At 46.3% G+C, this 4,998-nt stretch overlaps 1 pseudogene; it reads left to right on the forward strand.

Moving 5' to 3' along the window:
• Nucleotides 1–1,253: 1,253 nt before the first annotated feature.
• On the forward strand, nucleotides 1,254–1,369 carry LOC112475439 (annotated as a pseudogene).
• The last annotated feature ends 3,629 nt before the right edge of the window (nucleotides 1,370–4,998 follow it).

The raw sequence follows: 4,998 nt of genomic DNA on the forward strand, positions 1-4,998 counted from the left end.
CCAATCTTACCTGGTAGTTCAGATGGCTTGCTATCTTCTTTGGACAAGATCTTCCAAATGGCCACTCCCAATTGTATCAGCCCTTGTGTCCCCAGCCCAGTCTGAGTCAGCTTACTCCTCCTCCCTACCGGCTTATGGGTGGCGGATCCCTACATACTTGGGGACCAAACTTGAACATACCATGGTAACACAGGTTGCAAAGCAGTAGCCCGTTTTTATTGACCAACCCTACATGGTGTGGGGCAGGCTGTAGCAAGTGTTCACACAGATTCGCAGCACGCACCTGCAGTACAAGTCAGCAGGATGAGGGCCGCTGTGAGCTGTCTGTCTTCACACCAGAGCGAGGGATCACAGGGGCCGGCACGGCCCCGCCCCCTCCTGCATGTCGTCGCACTTCTCGGCATCCGTACTGATGTTCTGTTACGGAGGACCTGCCTCCTTTTACCGTCCCACGTTTTCTCTGAACGTCCACTGGCTTTTCCCATTTTGAATTGCATCTCTTCTCTGCTCATTGTTTTTGGAGGGGGGTGGGGGGCAGAAGCTATGGAAATCCTTCCCGCAGCTGTCCCCTTGGATTGCATCTCTTCTCTGCTCATTGTTTTTGGGGGGGAAAAAAAGCTATGGAAATCCTTCCCGCAGCTGTCCCCTTGGCCCGTCTCCACGCAGGTGGAGGCCTGCTCCTTCAGGCACCGGCTTTTCACGCTGATGGCTTCACTCATTTGGGGCAACATCAAACCACTCCAGCGAAGCCTCACAAAGAATAACCTCAGCTTGGCTGCTACTCGATCGCTGTCAGGAGCTCGGATGAGAGGAGCAGCGTTTCCAGAAGTCTGCGACTCTTCGCCTGCAGCCAGGACTGTTCCCTTGAGAATGAGAATGAGTGGGTTTCAGGAGTCATTACATTTGTATAAAAATTTTTGAATGTATATTTTCCTGAAAACAGGGTCCGTAGCTTTGATCAGATTCTCTCCCTCACTCACCCGTCTACAGCCTATAAGTATTGCACCTGGAATATATCTGCACCTGTGTTCCTCCTCAATCACCCAGGTCTCAGCTCTCAGAACTACTGAAATAGCCTCCCAGTGGCCTTCTAACCTATGCTCCTGTCAGCCCCCAATAATCAGACTCACTGCAATGAGAATAATCTTTTGAAATGCAGGTTCGAGGACATGATTCCATAGTGTAGCGGTTAGCACGTGTGCTTTACACGCAGAAGGTCCTGGGTTCGCACCCCAGTGGAGCCACGGTCCATGGTCTGTGGCCATGCCACCCTGAACAAGCCCGATGTCTGATCTCCAAAGCTAAGCAGGGTCGGGCCTGGTTAGTACTTGAATGGGAGACCACCTAGGAAGACCAGGTGTTGTAGGCATAAATAATAATAAATAATATTAATAAATAAAATAAAATGCAGGTTCAATTGGGGCAGCCTCGTAGCTTGAGAGTGTTCTGCCCTTCCACTTCTGCTCATCCACTAAAATACTGTTCTTTTGCTGCTTTATTTTCTGCCCTCTGTGGATGTTCTGCCTTTGCCAGCCCCATTCCCACAATCGTCGTGGTCCTGAATCAAGATGAATGTGTGGAGATGTGGTACAGAGAGACGGGACAAAAGGTGAGGTCGTGATGAAACAGTGGGCCTGTAGGCTGAAGCCGGGGGTGAGGGGGGGCAGTGAGAGTGGAAGAGGAGGTGGGGGTGAAGACGTGAGGGGTCCCAGAGCTGCTCTAGAATTGGGCTGGGTAGAAATGGCGGTTTTAAGAAGTGCTTCTCTCCGTTATAAATTATACCCTGCATTAGTGTTTGTAGTGGGTTGAATAGTGTGCCCAAAATGCATGTCCACGCGGAACCTCGGAATCTGACTTTATTTAGAAATAAGGTCTTTGCAGGTGTGATTAGTTGAGCCGAAGTCATACCGAAGTAGGCGGGGGCCCTGAATCCAGCACTGGTGTCCCCAGAAGGCCATCTGAACACGTGACAGAGATCGACGCACAGAGAAGGCCGAGCGAGGATGGAGGCAGAGATTGGGGAGAAAGTCACACCAAGGTCTGCCGACCTTCTGAAGCCAGGAAGAGGCCCAGACGGATTCTTCTCTAGGCCTTTTAAAGGGAGCGCAGCCCTGCTGATGCCTTCGTTTCAGACTTTTAGACGCCTAGAACCACGAGAGATTCACTTTCTGCTGCCACCCAGTTTGTAGCGATTCGTCACAGCAGCCCTCGGACGCTGACACCGTCGTTACACTGCAGCGCCAGGCCCTGAAACCTCAGGGCCTTAAAAGCGGGGTTTTCTCTCTCACTCCGCCAAAGTCTGACGCAGGTCACCGGCCCTCTGACGTCTTGCTATCTAAAGAGACGACGTCCAAGATCACGGTGTCAGGTGAAGCAAGGACCGAAGGATCACACAGAATGTTGTTTTGAGAACCAGACCTGGAAACAACGCACATCATTACTGCCAACCCCTGGCTCGTGGTCCCAACGCAACAGCAAGGAGGGCTGGAAATGGACCCTGCGGACCGATCTAGACTTAGATGTGCCGCCCTCTCCCCTGTCTCTCTCCACGTGTCCCCACGGGTCTTCGAAAGGTTCCCCCAGGGCCTCCTGCTGCTTCGCACATGCCGAACCCCTCCCCAGAATACCTTCCTCCTCCTCCACTGTAGTCAGACATCGATCAGTTGACACTTCTCTCGCCGAATAACATTTTACCATAATGCTGTCGAGTAATACTGTCAGCCTAAGACACGTCCAAACATTTAGAGAATTTTTATGAGTTTATTTGAGCCAAAATGATGACAATTGCCAGGAAACAAAGTCTCAACAGATCGAGAAAACGCTTCGGAGAATGACAATTTTGCAGCTTATTTTGTACATTAGAATAAAAGGAGGAGATGTAAAAAAGGTTATATAGGAAGTCCATTGGTAGTCGATTAAAGGGGTGGAAGAAAGAAAGTAAAGTGGGGAACTCTGTGGGACTGTATTTAAAAAGTGGGTTCAGGATAGTTAATGATTAACATTTACAGCACAGAGAGATGGCATGTGGGGACAAGGTAACAGTGAGGGGTTCTGTGGTCAGGTGGCAGCAGTTGTGCCTTAAGAGATCTAGAAAAAAAAATTACTCTGACATTTCAAAGGTGTGTTATTTTAGATGCAACAAATAAACAAACAGACAAAAACAACAGACTGGCTCACCTAAGGTACAGGTTAACCTTTACCAAGGAAGCTACACGCCTACGAAGTGACTACCCAGCATGACTGGCTTTTAGTTAGGAATTTTTCCTTCAGACCCTCCTGTGTGGCTACTTTCAGTCTCTGAGTGTATAGGGCCCGCCATACTGGCCTCCCCTGAGCTTGTCAGGTTTAGTATGTGACCCCTTTTTCGTCCACAATACACGTCTTCCCAGTCTAAATTGTATCCTTCAGTTATTCTCACATAGTTCCTTATTATTTATCACAGTTTGTCATTATATGTGCATGTAATTATTCGATCAACTTCTCTCTTTTGCTGCCATTCCTCACTAAATATTTATTAAAAATAAATGAATAAATTAACAGATGGTGAATTCTGAAAAGGGCCTTGGGTCACAAAAAGAGTTAATAATTGATTTAAAATATTCTAAAGTAGGACATATACATTATGATGTTTTTAGCTGCAAGTAAAAGAAAGAATAACTTAAAATTGCCAGGACAGTAAGAAATATTTATCATCTTATATAACAAGGGTTCCTAGGTAGTGAGTGGGCTTCTCAGGTTGGTTAATTCGGCAGCTCAATGACATCATGAAAGACTCATGTTCTTTCCTGCTTTTGCCTCTTCCATCCTCAGCATGTTGCCTTGGTTCCTCACATGGTCACAGGATGGCTGCTACAGTCCTGGACAACGACTGGAAAAAGTGGTCTCTTTGTTCCGTAGAAATTTCTTTTATCATCAAGGCAATCTCTCTCAGAAGCTCTCCTGCCATTTGACTCCCCAGCAAATTATTTCTACCTCCAAATCCAACGCGGGCAAAGAAAGTGGAATTATCATGATTGGCCAAGATTAGCGAGAACTACTCCTAAGACAGGTGTCGGAGAGGTGGATAGATAGATATTCTTCTAGCAAGAAAAGCGGATGGCTTTTACAGATAAACAACCATGTCTGCTACACACTGATTGGCAATCAGTGTGCTACAGAATATCATAAGCCCTCCACAGGTATATTGCTGGATTTTGATCCGACTACAATATTATATGAATACCATCTTGATCTGTTAATCGGTATAGATAGAAATGCTATATTGAGTTGACTGTATTGCCGTGGCGTAGTACAGTGTGTATTTTCCCATGAATAAGAGGCAAGAAGCATCAAATATTACCAAAAAGTGTGTATCAGAACACATGAAAACCGTTTTTCATAAGTAAATCAAAGTAATTGTTTAGGACAATGGTGACATAGGTCTAAAGAGGGACCAAGTAGATCATTTTATGCCTGTAGATATAATTTATGCACCAGAACTGTAGCATAGGGGTCTTCTAGAAGTGTTATGTACCTCAGTAGCAAACACACATCGTGCCTAGATCTTGGTTTCTAAATGCTGTTCTCCAGTAAAAGGAACCAGGGCACCTTGAAGAAATGATTGATTCTGGGGCTGGGTAGAGAAAACACAAGATGACCCTGGAGAATCTTATAGTTCCAGAAAGCAAGGAAGTGATCCAATGAAGACAAGGATGGGGGCACGTCAAAGGGACATAGAAAAAGCTCCCATACAAATAAATAATTGAATTGAATAAATACACAGAGTGAAGGGGCAGATCTTGCCTAGAGAAGAATCTCATTTAATGTAAGTCCCACCAGCAGGCGGAGTTGACTTTTCTGAGTGTGATCTGGACTTAGCGATTTGCAACCAAACACTAGAGTATAGAGAGAGGGGGAAATTGTAACTTTACAATGGAGAAATGGACCACACCACCTTAACCACATGATCAAGGTTGCCTTCATCAGCGACGACATTGACAGAATGCAGCCCAGATACGA

This window comes from Pteropus alecto, unplaced genomic scaffold (genome assembly GCF_000325575.1).
Source record: "Pteropus alecto unplaced genomic scaffold, ASM32557v1 scaffold110, whole genome shotgun sequence".
Taxonomy (NCBI): Eukaryota; Metazoa; Chordata; class Mammalia; order Chiroptera; family Pteropodidae; genus Pteropus; species Pteropus alecto.